Source organism: Equus caballus, chromosome 1 (assembly GCF_041296265.1).
Source record: "Equus caballus isolate H_3958 breed thoroughbred chromosome 1, TB-T2T, whole genome shotgun sequence".
Lineage (NCBI taxonomy): Eukaryota > Metazoa > Chordata > Mammalia > Perissodactyla > Equidae > Equus > Equus caballus.
The window spans coordinates 94017323-94032243 of NC_091684.1; the positions used below are offsets into that span (position 1 = coordinate 94017323).

Consider the following 14921-nt stretch of genomic DNA (forward strand, 5'->3'; position numbering starts at 1 on the left):
CTCAGGGACAATCTTCCTCACAAAAAAAAAGAAAGAAAGAAAGAAAAGAGTTTGGTAATGATTTAAACACTCAGCTACACTCAAAGGATGATCAAATACACATCCAGACCAATGTCCTACCTTAACTTGAACTTCCTCTTGCCTACCAGACTACGGAAATAGGGAAGAGGAGAAGTGGGAAAAGGAAGAAAGGGAAGTGTTAGGTGTCAGGTCCTCATCAAATATTCTACACATTTATCCTAGAAACTGAGTCTGCACAGGGCCTGCAGACAATAATGGTCTCTGGTAACCTGCACATGTCCTCAGAGGCTGAGCACAGAGGCGACAGTGTTTGCACCTCAGGTAGTCAAACTGCGTCTGCAGATGCAACTTCCTAAGCTTACTGAGAGGGCTGATATTCCACTCCTTAGGAAGACGCAGGATCAGGAGAGAAAGGGGTACTCTGTGATGCTTCACAGGAGTTTACTTACTGCTACCAAACCAGGTGACAAAAAAGCTGTGTTTCAGTTTCCCAACTTGTTGCAAATCAAAGAAAAAGCCGAACAGATCCAGGAACATACAAAGGACAGGTTTCCCTTTCTGCTAAAACAAAAACAGCAAGGAAAGGCTTCTCTCTATTTCGGAACAGAGTGGCCCAGCAGCAGGAGTAGGGTCCCACTGTACCCACAGGGAAGTCTGGATGAAGCTGTGGTAGCAGCTGAGCAGCAACAGCCATCACAACTGCCCAGGAACAGTGCAGGGGCAGCAGACAGAGGACCCAAGGTTAAGTAGGCAGCCCGAGCCAGTGGCACCCTCTGCAGAAGCCACAGCTACCACTCCTACAAAGAGCAAACGGAGCACTCGACTCACGCTCAGTGGTGCACTATTTACTGATGCTCAGTGGTGCGCTATTTACTGGAGTACCTGGGTTAAGTTCTATGCTAGGCACTATGAAAGCAATAGTAACCAGCATCTGGCCCCTCATGGAGTCTGCAGTTAAGACAGAAAAAGAAACCTTACATTGTGTAGTACCCACCTGACCATAACTACGGCTGTGCTAAGAGCAAGGAAGGAAGAGGGCAGGATGCTACTGAACACTGAGAGTTAACTATGCAGGGAGAGAAGGGAGCTTTCTAGGAAGAAGAAAACAGTACATGCAAAAGTCCTAAAAAATTCACCAACTTAAACTGTACAATTTGATGAGTTCTGATAAATGTATACGACCCTGTAACCACCACCAAAATCATAATATAGAATATTTCCATCACCACAAAATGTTTCCTGTACAGTTAATCCCTGCCCTCTACCCTCGGCCTGCCCTTGGCAACCAATGAACCGCTTAGTTGTGCCTTTTCTAGATCTTCACATAAATGAAATCATACAGGATATAATTTTTGTGTTTGGCTTCTTGCATTTGCCCTAATGCTTTTAAGATTTATCTAAGCTGCATTCTTTTTTATTACTGAGTGGTATTCCATTGTGTGGATCTATCATTTGGACATTTGGATTCTTTCCAGTTTTGGGGTTATTATAAATGATGCTACTATAAATAGTCACACACATTTTTCTTTCATTCATCTTGGGTAAATACGTAGGAGGGGGATCTCTGAGTTCTATGTTTAACTTTATAAGAAATTGCCAAACTGTTTCCCAAAGTGGCAGTACCATTTTTCATTCCTACCAGCAATGTAGGAGAGTTCCACTTGCCCCACATTCTTGTGCTTTTAATTTTACATATACTAGTAGGAGTACAGTGGTATTTCATTGTGGTTTACATTTGCATTTCCTAATAACTAATGATGCTGAACATCTTTCATGGGATTATATGCTACTCATATATCTTTTTTTGGTGAAGTAAATAATTATTTTGCTCATTTAAAAAGTATGACTGTAAAAAAGCAAAACTTTTTACTTTGAAATAATTTTAGACTCACATTGAAGATGCAAAAATAGTATCAGTTTTTACACACACCAATTTTGTGTGTGTATGTATAGTTCTATGTAAATTTATTATATACATATATGAGTGCAATCTCCACCACAATCAGGATACAGAACTGTTTCATCTTACCGGAGAAAAACCTCTCGTGCTATCCCCTTATATAATCACACCCTCCCACCAAGCCTACCCGACAACTATGATCTTTTCCCATCACTATAATTTTTTTCATTTATAAAATGCTATATAAATCAATAGCTCATTCTTTTTCTTGCCAATTATTATTCCATTGTATGAATGTACAGCAGTTTCTTTATCCATTCACATGTTGTTTTGGCTATTACAAATAAAACTATTATGATCCTTTGTGTATAGATTTTTTGTGTGAAAATAAGTTTTCATTTCTTTAGGGTAAATCTCCAGGATGGGATATGATGAAGGCATGTCTAACTTTCTAAGAAGCTGGTAAACTGTTTCGTAGAGTGGCTGTTATCAGTTTGCATTCCCACCAGCACTGTAGGAAAGAGCCAGTTCCTCCTCATCCTTATCAACACCTGTTCAGGCCAGTATCTTTGGCTTGGCCATTCTAGCAGGTGCGCAGTACCTGAGCATGGCTTTAAACTTGTACTCCTCTAATAGCTGATGGTGCTGAACCCATCTTTTCATGTGCTTTTCTGCCATGTGGAGATGCTCTTAGATGATTTGTCTGTTCATGTGTTTTGCCTGTTTTCTGATCCATGTACATGATGTTCATTTCCATTTACTTGGTTCTCCTTTAAGTTCTCTCAGCAATGTTTTACAGTTTCGAATATACAGGCAAAATCTGTTCAACTTCTCTGGATGCAGTGATATTCTGGATGCTATTGTAAATTTTTTTATGTTAATTTATTTTTATTTATATTTTCAATTGTTTATTGCTAGTATACACAGAAGTATAATTTTTTTTTTGTTAAATAACTTTGTACTAAGCTCATTTATTAGTCTCATAGCTTCTTTTGTGGATTCTTTGAGATTCTACTCACACAGCAATTTCATTTCTTCATTTCCAATTTGGATGCCTTTGAATTCCTTTTCTTGCCCCATTGCACTAGCTATAATTTCATACAATCCTGAATAGAAGTGGTAAGAACAAACATCATTCTCTTGTTCATGATCTTAGTGGAAAGGCATTCAGTCTTTCACTACTAAGTATGTTGTAAATTAAAGGATTTTACTAGATGCCCTTCAACAGGTTGAGAATGTCCTCTTCAAGTCCTAGTTTACTGGGAGTTTTTATCATTAACGAGTATTGAATTTTGTCAAGTGATTTTTCTGAGTCTAGTGAGGAGACAGTATAGTTTTGCTTTCTTAGTTCATATGATAAAGTACACTGATCTTCCAATGTTAAACCAACCTTGAATTCCTGTAATGAATCCCACTTGGTCAAAAGTACTATCCTTTTTATATACTATTATTGACTCAGTTGGCTAAAATTTCACTAAAAGTTTTTTCATCTATTTTTATATGAGGGATGTTGGTCTGTCGTTTTCTCTCATGGTGGGGTAATAGTGACTTCATAAAATGAGTTGGGAAGTGTTCCCTCCTCTTTTATTTTCTGAAAGACTTTGTGCAGAACTGATAAAACTTTATTTTGAATGTTTGACAGAACGCCTCTGTGAAGCGTCCTAGGACAAGTTCGTTTGAGGAAAGGTTTCAATCGCAAATTAAAAAGTTTTTTTTTTATATATATGTATAAGGCTCTTCAGGTTAACTATTTCTTCTTAAATTAGCTTTGGTAGTTTGTGTTTTTAAGGAATTTGTTCACTTTATCTAAGGTGTCCAATGTAATGTCTACAGGAACTGCAGTCATGTGTCCTCTTTCATTCCTGTTATTGTAACCTGTGCCATCTTTCTTTTTTTCCTGATCAGTCTAGTCAGAATTTTATCACTGTTATTGAACATTCAGAAAACTGGATTTCAATTTTTGATTTTTTCAACTGTTTTGTAGTTTTCTCTTTCACTGGTTTGTACTCTTGTCTTTATTTCCTTCCTTTTGCTCATCTTGGGACTGCTCTTCTCTTCTAGTTTCTTTCTTTTCTTTTTTTTTTTTTAAGATTGGCAACTGAGCTAACAGCTGTTGCCAATCTTCTTTGTTTTTTTTCCCCTTCCTCTTCTTCTCCCCAAAGCTCCCCAGTACATAGTTGTACATTCTAGTTGCACTATGTGGGGACACCACCTCAGCATGGCTTGGTGAGCAGTGCCATGTCAGTGCCATGTTCGTGCCCAGGATCTGAACTGGAGGAAACCTGGGCCGCTAAAGCAGAGTGCATGAACTTAATGACTCAGCCACAGGGCTGGCCCCTCTTGTAGTTTCTTAAAACAGAAGCTTAGGAGTACTGATCTGAGAACTGCTTTTTATAATATAAGCACTTAATAGTGTAATTTACTCTTTAAGTACCACTTAAGTTTCATCCCACAATTTTTTATCATAACCATATTTAATAATAATAAAAGTAAACACTTATATAGAGCTTACTTTCTGCTAAGTCTTGTTTCAAGTGCTTTGTAAACACTCTTTCAATCCTCACAGTAGTCTTATAAGGGTTTTTTAGTTGTTTTAGGCTAGAGAGTAAATTCAGTACCTGTTACTACACCTTGGCTGAAGTATAAGTCCCATATATATCATTTTGTCTGATGTTTCCCTATGTTAAGATACGAACTATTGTTTTCCCATCTTAGAGATGATGCAATTAAGTCTTAGAAAAGGACTGCCTATGGTTACAAAGTTAGTAAGAGGTAGAGTGAAGATTTGAGTCTTTCATTCGTACACTATATTGAGTCCAAAATAAAGCAAATCTTAGTGTTAAAGAGGATATGGAGGAAGAGGAAAAGTTATAAACATGCTGAGTCTGAGATATCTCCAAGACACTCAAATGGAAATATCAAATTGGTAGCTAGATACGGAACTGGACCTCAGAGGAGAAGTTTGGGAGAAAGATACAAATTTAAGAGTTGTTAATTGAAGCAACAAGAGAGAATGACATGACTCGAGGAGTGTAGTAGTAAGGAAAGACAGACCTAAGATTCAGCTTTGTGAAGACCCACATACAATGAGCAATTAGAGAAAGATAAGCCAACAAAGAAGTCAGAGAAGATACAGCCAGAGACACATAAAATGAAGAGAACAGATTGAAGAAACCAAAAGAAGAGTTTTAAAGAGAGTGGTCAATAGTATCGGATGGTAAAGAACTATCAAATAAGTCATTTGAGTAAAGTGATAGGGGACAGAAACTAGACTGGAATGGGCTGAGGTGTGAGTAGGACAGGATTTTAGAAACAGGATAAGAGGGTGTAGCTACCTCTTTTGAGAAGTTTAGCAAAGAAGATGAGAGGAAATTGATGGAGTAAGGTAAATGGTCATGAGAGGATAATTACATTACACATGATATATAATATGGTATAGCATAGCATAGCATAGATAACATAGAGACAACCTGAACATACTTACCTACTAAGAGAAGGATCCAATAAAGAGGAAAAGCGTGAAAATAGGGGAGTGAAAAAGAAAAGAGAGGTTTCAGATAGTATAATATCTCTGAAAAGGTAGAAAGCAATGGGATCCAGAGCATGTGTGGCCATACAGATGGAGGTATTGGTGTAGCATTGCCATCAGAAAATACCAGCAAGAGACTGAGACAGAAGGAGCAATTTCCAAGACAAGGGCAGGAAGGACACTGATACGATGTATGGAGGATGCACTTGCTGTTCTGTTCTCTCAGTGAAGAAGCTGGAACAGCAAGAGTGTGAGAAGAAAATGGTATGGACCTGATGATTCATTTCCCTACTGAGAAAGGCCTCTTCTTGGATTAAAAACAAATCAACTACAGCTATAGAATTTAGATGTAACTGGTTACGGGACCCACAGGAATAAGAGAAAAGACAGGCATTTTTAATAGAGGAGCAAACTGAGGCTCAAAGGAGTTAATATGCAACTGAATGTCGTGGAAATATTGTGGTTTAGCTCTAGCTTTCAAATTTCACCTCTCAACTTTCCTCTGGCAAGAAAACTACACTCATATCAACATGGCTAACTTATCACCCCCCAAAACTCACGCACCTGATTTGCCCATTTCTCTTTCTTTTTTGTGACATATTTTCACCTCTTTTATTAAACATGATCTTCATGAAGCCTTTTCCACTCAAGCCAGCTTGAACCTAATTTCTCAACTAAACTACCTTGCTGTGTACCTAAACACGCAGACTTTACTACCACACTGTGGTCTGTTTGAGGGCAAGAGCTGTGTCTCCTACATCTCCAGATTCCCAACACGTCAGCTCTTCAGAGTTATCATTTAATAAATAACTGCTAAAAAGGTTAACCAAGAATGTAAATCTTCGTAAAGTCACAAATTACCTAATAAATTGTTCTATTTATATTCACCAGTGTTTTCCTTCATTAGCAGGAAAAAAAAGTGACTGAATTGGGTTTTTATAACTCAGGGCTTATTTCTGTGACGTCTATACAAGGAACAAGACTACTGCTATCAGGCTGGCCCCCATAAAATGGTTGGTCTGGTGAACCTGAGGATGGAGACAAACAAGTTAAACCAAATAATTATATAAAACGTACTTAGGGAAAAAAAGAGTGAGCTCAATGCAGCCAGACAACCAAGCCTGACAGACAAAAGATAATAACTCAGGCTCTACAACAAGACTCAGAATTCGAGACAGCTCTAATCATCAAGTGATCTTGGCAATAAGTCACTGGCACGATCTGTAGCCCATCTATCTTTACTCATCCTGTTTTTGTGGCTACCAACACACCCCATCTCGGATAGTTAATTTTATGTGTCAATTTGACCGGGCCACGGGGTACCCAGAGATTTGGTCAAACATTATCCTGGGTATTTCGGTAAGGGTGTTTTTGGATGACTAACATTTTAAATCAATATACTGAGTAGAGCAGATTGCTGCCCCTAATGTGGGTGGGGCTCCTCCAATCAACAGAAAGCCTGAATAAAACAAAAAGGCTGACAACTCACCTGCAAGTAGAAAGGAGCTCCTCCTGCCTGAGCGCCTTCAGACTGGGATATTGGCTTTTTCCTGCCTTCAGACCAAAACTGAAATATTGACTTTTCCCGGGTCTCGAGTCTGGCGGCCTTTAGACTTGGACTGGAACTATATCATCAGCTGTCCTGGGTCTCCAGCACGCCAGCTGCAGATCTGGGACTTAGTCTCCATAATCATGGGAGCCAATTCCCCATAACAAATCTAGCTATCCATCCATTGTGTTGGTTCTGTTTTTCTATAGAACCCTGACTAATAAACCATCTCACTCTTTGCTCTAAATATTTCTTCTGTCTAACTCTTGGCCTCTACTACCTCATGGTGGCTCCATGCTGCCTTTTCCCTCTTTATCTTTTACTTAGGACAATATAATTGTGTATAAGAACTAATGTTCAGGAGCATGTGTGAGCACACAAAAGATTTATTTATGTTGTCTTTTTACAAGTTAAGGAACTTGAAAGAGTGATTTTGAGTTTGGCTCTACACACTGACTTTAGACTCTAACTCCAGTGAGCACAAGATTCCATTCTTCTAAATGATCCATAAAACTTGCAGTCAAAATCATTCCGGAAAATTCCTTAAATCATAAAATAGAATAACATTTAGTATAGTAACACATAGTGCCCCACTAAATATGAGATGCTCACCCTATGGGAGACATATAAGAACCAATAAGATTGAGAGAACAGCAGATTCCTGTCTCCAAGGGCATAAGCTCACTGGGATAGGCAGAATTGTCTATACTATTTAAATGGTCATTCTCTCATTTTATTTGTCTGCAAGACAAGCATAGCTGAATATTCAAAAGTTAAAGTCATGTAAGACAAAATGTTACTACCATAAGCATTAAAATAATGAAGCTTCTAGGAAGAAGTTAGAATCTTATAAAAATTAATTCATCTGAATTACACTTTATTAAAGAGCCTAAATGAGCCGAGATGGGGGCTGAAATAATGCCTCTCTAAATTTGACTCTTCTTTCTCTTCCTTCTCTGTACTACTCTCTTATAAAGAAGAGGTTAGAATCTACTCCCACAGATTCTCTGTAAAAAAAGTAGAGGGCAAATCCTTTAAACCTAAGTATAATCAGCATGTTTCTTTAGTACCCATCAGTGCAGAAAGGAATTATTCCAGCCTAGAGATAACCGCGGTGCCTGGGCCATCATCGATTCTTCCTACTACGTACACCAATCACGCCCAGTATTCCCTCTTTTCTAGGAAAATCTGACCCCCACCACAAAGGGGATGGGAGGAAGAAGGCCTGGTTTGTACTTGTGCAATTGGGTTTTGTAGGATCTATTCATAAAACCAATTTAATTCTTTTTTTTTTTTTTTGAGTAAGATTAGCCCTGAGCTAACTGCTGCCAATCATCCTTTTTTTGCTGAGGAAGACTGGCCCTGAGCTAACATCCGTGCCCATCCTCCTCTACTTTATACATGGGATGCCTGCCACAGCATGGCATGCCAAGTGGTGCCACGTCTGCACCCGGGATCTGAACTGGCGAACCCCAGGCCGCAGAGAAGCAGAACGTGTGAACTTAACCACCGCGCCGGGCCCCCGATTTAATTCTTAGTTGAGCTTGGTTGAGGTTTATTACATTTCAACCACAAAACAATGATAAGACAGGTGTCCCTTTACACTTTCTCTATTTTGAGGATGCTGCCTTTAACTAAAACAGTGGCAGCCACACGAACACCGTAAGCCTCAGAACTAGTTTCCAAGACTTCAGACATTCCAGTTATTTATTCAAAGATCTCAGGACTTTATAGCAGGGTCCTCAGGAATAAAGTAATGTGCTTCTGGCTACTTTTTAAAGAACAAAGATGACAAACTTTAAGCAACGGAACCCAATATGAGCATGCTATTATCATTAACATTTTAGTTGGTATCCAAGATCTTAAAATACTTTGCAGTTGAAATAGCAAAAATCACAAAATATTAAAAAGCTGCTTCCGGGTTGCTCAACAGTACCTAGATTATTAATGTTAGTGGCTAAAATGCAATGCCAATTTTCTCAGTGACATTCAATTCAATAAAAATAAGTAATCTAATTTGTAAGAATATACTATTTCCAAGGCACCCAAAGGATATTTTCATTATAAAGCTAAGAAAAATTCATACTTGTAAATTCCTATAAAATTTTAATGAGTTCTTATGTGAGAAGGAACACCTCACTTTAAGGGCACCTTCGTACAATGCAGCACTTTGGGTTAACTCTTCTCCTATCCAAAAAATTGATGATACAAAATATCTCATTCCTTGAGGAAGATTTAAATGCCAAACATTTTCTAATAATAACTTTTGTCAAGTCATTTAGCAATAAGATTCTCAGGCTCACAAGAGAAGAAAATGCTGATGACATTCAATCACTACCAGAGACACTTCCTAAAACCACAAATTGGGAATAGCAAATGGGAAGCGTCCCAGATGCATCTTACAGGGAATTGTATTCATATTAGTTAATTCCACATATAATTACCACTAGTTTATCTCGCCAGCAACATAATTATGAGAATTTTTAAAAAGTGCTAGGTAGATATTAGAAGAAAATTATTCCATGACAAACAGCTTTCTGTAATTAAACGTGCCCACTCCCAAAAGAAATAAAATAATCACTGAATTTCAGAGTAAATTACACCATGTTTCAGAATCTGAAAGCTCAGCAATATGGAGAGAAAAAGAGCATTTCAATTTGATTGCAATAACTAGATATGACAAATCTAAGTTGAAGACTTGAAAGACTAGGAAAAAGGTTTAATTGTCCAGTTGCAAACCAATAATCAATCACTCAGAAACAGCTCCAATATGAAGCTCTATCTCATCTTCATGTTGCCTTCACTTGATAAGACCTATAGCTTGTGGCATAAAAATTTCTTTTTTTACTACCAACATACCAATAGCAACAAAGACCAGAGACTAAAGACACAGACTTTTTTTCCTGTAAAAATATATAGCAGATATATTAAGTGTTTCTCCACTAATCCTCTCCCTCCTCACACCCTCAAAAAAGATTTATGGCTTTCTGGAGTAGTTCAATAACCTATATATAGAAAAAGCTCATGAAATCACTTAAAAGACAATTTAAACATAACACGGGCATCCAACACTCCAAGTGGCAGAAGTGTTAAAATGGCGTGTTTTTTCTTCTTTGGATTTTTTGTCTCACAAATGTCAACAGTGCTAACTTAAATGTATTTATTTGTTCCTAAAGGGGCCTCTAACAATTTTAAACCATAACATAGTGAAGTTCTTTGAAGGAAAAAGATCCTTGAATAATAATGTCAAATGATTTAATGCAACAAATGACACAGAGGAAGGCTAGAAAAACACAGCTTGCGGGAACCACTCAGTACAAGAACGAATGATCCCAACAGTGCTCAAAAGGCCCCAGCAGCATGACAGCCCTGAGTAATAAATCAATTGTTATGATAGTCCCGAGGCATTAAGAAATGAAATGCCTAGTGTATTCCATTTCGGAAAGCCAGAACCTGGCTAATACATTTTTATAAAGAAGCTAATCAAAGTTACATTTTTTGAATGTTGGTATATTGGGGAGATAAAAAAAATCACATATAATATACATCATTCATCGGCAATAAACATGTTGCAAAAAAGTCACTCAAATCCTTACACTCTACTTGCATGCAACACTCCTTCTTGAATTCTCTGGAGAGCCACTCACAAGTTCCCAGATCCAGTGGCCTGCTCAGTCAAGTCCTCTTTAACCTCTCTTGAATTTCTTTGCAAATTGCTCAAACCTTGCAAGCAACTTTTCTCTACTGCTACTTCCCACTCCTTAAATGTACACAGTACCTAAGAAGACCTTATAACTCTAGATATTTCCCTTTCTTGGTAAATTCATGGCTTCAATTATGATCTCCCTATTTGGTTTCCAGCTCTGACCTCTCTTCTGTATTTTCAACTGCTTCTTGGTCATCTGAGTCTGGGTGTTCCTTAGGTATTCAAACTCTACATAGTGAAAACAGAACTTTTCTTCCTTCCCAGATTCACTCCTTCCTTCCATATCTATTTCTTTTATCAGCACTACCATTCTGCAAAAAACTAGTGGTTCGTTTTCCTTTAGCGTCACCTTCATCATAAGATCAATCTCTCACACTGAATTGTTCTCCCTTATTCTGTGCACATGAGGACCCCCAGGCATTTAACAACCTTATTTTCCCATTAGTCTTCTCACACTTTTACTTCTTTCTGCCCTCAGCTTACAATCCATGGTCCATTAGTTAACCATCACTAAGCCGATATCCCTGCTCTGCTCTGTCCTGATGCACAGTACGGACCAAACCAGCTGTCTCCTCCTTTGGAGCCTATATCTAGGCTGCTGAACAAAAAAGCACAATGGTGCATGTTGGTGCTGCTTTTAAATTCAAGGCCTCCAATCTAAGCCAGGAAGAAAATCCTAGGTTTCCCTACTTAGGTATCTTCTCTGACTTCTACACTATCTATTTCAAATAGTCCCCCGGCTCCTTAAATCTTCAACCCTACCTTACCTGTAGATAATACCAATCCCTCTAGAGAAAATAAAAGTCAGGAAATACCTCAATTTCCTTTTACTAAACCAGTGTTCACATATTTATTTTTGCTTCATTCTTCACCATGACAATGTAACAGCTCTCTGAATAACTCTCCTGACCTTGTTCAAATAATTATCACTCTTTCTCCTAGCACTCAAACATGATTAAGACCCTGCAATTTTAAAAAGACACACACACACACACACACACACACACTTAAAAACCCTATTTCACTGTCAATAACAATCTCCAGCCATAAGCTCCTCTTTCTCTGTCATCTCACAGCCAAATTTCTCAAGCATTGTTTATATTTGCTCTTTCAATCTCTTCACCTCCCAGAGTCCTCAACCCTGCTTCCATTTTGACCATTTCCATTAAACTCATTCACCAAGGTCATCAACAAGCTCCTTGCTCTGAAACCCAACAAAATTTGACTCACTCTTATGCTGCTGAGCAGCATCTAGCACCGTTCACCACTCTCCTGTGAAGCACTCTCTTTCCTTGTGTTCCTAAAACACTGCATACTCCTGATTTTTCTCACCTTCTGTTCCTTCTCAGTCTACCCTTGTAGGCTCCTTTTCCCTCACCAGCCCTCAGATATGATTCTTTTCAGGGCTGTCCTGGCTCTCCTCTCTTGTTATACTTTCCCAGGGCAATCTCATCCACTCTCATGGCTTCAATTAATACTTACAACCAGCTTTCAAACATTTATCTACCACTGAGCTTTTTCCTCTGCTGTAGATGCAGATATTCAATGGTCTTTGAGACATCTCCAATTAGATATCTTAAAGCTACCTCAAACTCTGCACGTACAAAACTGAAGAATTCATTCCATCTCCTTCAATCACCACCAAATCTGCTTCTCCTATGTTCTCCCATCTCAGGGACTGCTATCACCATCCACTCAGTTATTTCTGCCAGAAACACAGACATTATCCTTGATTCTTCATCCTCCCATACCCAACTTACCATGCAATTCTGGAGATTCAATCTTTAATCTACCATAAATTCATTCTCTTCTTACTCACCACGCTAACTCAGGCTAACTATTGCCTGGATTACTGTATTCTCCTAAAGGGAGCCACTAGTCCCCCTGCCCCAATTCTTCCGTCTGATGCCAGAGTGATCTCCTGAAGTTGGTTCCTTCTGAGAAATCTGCCCAGCCCAGCACTCACTGCATCCCCTTAATTATGAGAGGGGTGGGCTTTGAAGCAGTCATGCTTAGGCTATATGCTCTCCTGGCCATAGCTGATTAGACCAAGGGGAGACAACTGACTTAATGAGCCAACCAGATTCTCTCCAGGGGATTTGGAATTGGGAGCAAAACTAAGAGGCTGTGGGTTAGCTTTGTAATTAGAGAAGCAGAGAGGCCAGTATACAAAGAAAGAACAATGAAGGAGAAGCTAGATACAAGACATCTTGTGGTGAGGCAGAGGGAGAGCAAGAGGGCCTCACAGTAACTGATGACCACGTCTGGTTCCCGGCCTTTGTGAGGCCCAGCTGCACTTCCTACCCCTGGATGTGCCAAACTTCCTTGGATCACTTTCTTTCTCTTTTGCTTAAGTTTCTTACTTATAACTAAAACATCTTCCACTAAAATCCTCCTACAATGCCCATTTGATCCTGAATCTTCTTTGCTCCCTTCTGCTCAGATGATAAAGCCCAAACCTTTCATTAGGTGTAGTGGGGCTCTGGACGATTTGGCCCTGGCCTCCTCTCCCATCACAGGATACAGCCACAAGGAACTTCTTGTAGTTCCCCCATGGACCACAACCCCTCTGACCTCTGAGCTGACACACGGTTTCCCTTTACTTGCAACATACTTCTCCCTACTCACTTCCCTGGTCAAGACCTACTCATCTATAAGGCTTCAAGTTTAGCGCTCAGGGCACTCGCTCCCAAGGCATACTAGCTTTCTTCTATGGCAGCATATGGATTACCCTGAATTGTAAATGTCTAAATTTCCCATTGGACTAAAAATTCTGTAAGGGCAAAGGGAAATGTGTTTTGTTCACAGCTGCGTTCCCAGAACTGCACAACAGAGACCCAAATATTTCTGAACAAATTATCTAATCAGTTTCCGAATCATGTTGATTTTACTGGTATCTTGATAAAATTTTCTATTTCCGTTGATAGTATCCTACTCAATCTCATTTCTTTTTCTCTAAACTATTTCAACAATATTTATCTCATCTCTCTGCCTAACTTCACCCCATTCAAATTCATCCTACTATCTCTTGTAGCAAGTAGGTATTGCAAGAGATGTTAGTTTTCTCCTCTGCTTAAAAACTGCCCTTAGAACTAAATCTATCCAAATGGACTTTTTATTGCTTGAAGATATCAAACTTTTCTGTCTTTATGCCTGTTTCCTCTTGTGAAGTGCCCTTCTCCACCATTTCTAAGTGTTCAAATACAAGCCATCGTATAAGGCCAGGAAACGGTACTATTCATCTGAATTTTATCTATACTTCTCATGACACAATATTTCTTATATTGTACTAAAAGTTACCTAAGTATAAACTTTTATGTCAACCAAGAAATGTGAAATTTCTTGGTTATGCAAAGATAAAACATGTAAAGCAATTCCACATAAATGATGTGACTTGAGTTATTGTTTCCAAACATAATAATAATTATGGTTACTTATAATTAATAAAATTGCATTTTTCTACAATATAGACTTTTCACATTTAGAATATTCTTATTACTGGATGCTCTGTCCTGGTTAATGATATCCCTTTAAACAATTAACTTGAAACTTATTTTCTATTAAGTAAAATGTCCTGCTTGTAAAGGTGCACAAATAACCAAGGTATCTCAATCAATGTTAAACTTTCCTTTGTGGCCCATGGTACTTCAGGTGGTTCTTGGTCTAACATGTTCTAATCATTCAGTTAAATAAAAGTCCGGAAAACAAAAGTAAAATAACATTTGGTGATCATGCAGCAGAGAAGATTTAAAGAAGATTTTTTTTTTGAAGCCAGCTATTACACTGCAATAATAAAGCTTTCCAAATATCCAAGCTGCTCCAGAACAAGTCAGCTGCTAATGCTTAGGGTAAGCAATTTACTTTTCAATCCTATGAATCCCAACCCACTGATGGATCATGAAATCAATTTAGTGGATTAGAACTTTTTTTAAAATGAAATAGAATAGAGAATATCAGAATGCAGCTCATGGGTTAATAAGTATTTGTGGAACTTTTGTCTATTTTCACACACAAACACAGAGTGTGTACCGCATACTATAAAAGTTATTCTTTCCTATGGACTGGTCAAAATAGCAAACCAATGATATTTACAAGACACAGGGAATTAAAATACACACTGAAAAATATTCTTTTTTAAAAAACCTGCTTCATTTCCAACTAACAGTAAGTTATAGTGGGTTAAATATTTAAATATCCCTAGGGTTCTATTATTACA

The 14921-nt window shown here is 38.3% G+C and overlaps 1 protein-coding gene across 38 annotated transcripts in view; it reads right to left on the minus strand.

Moving 5' to 3' along the window:
* The window catches only part of MAPK8 (mitogen-activated protein kinase 8), a 99840-nt gene that overhangs the window by 39852 nt on the left and 45067 nt on the right, over positions 1-14921 (minus strand). The window lies entirely within an intron of this gene.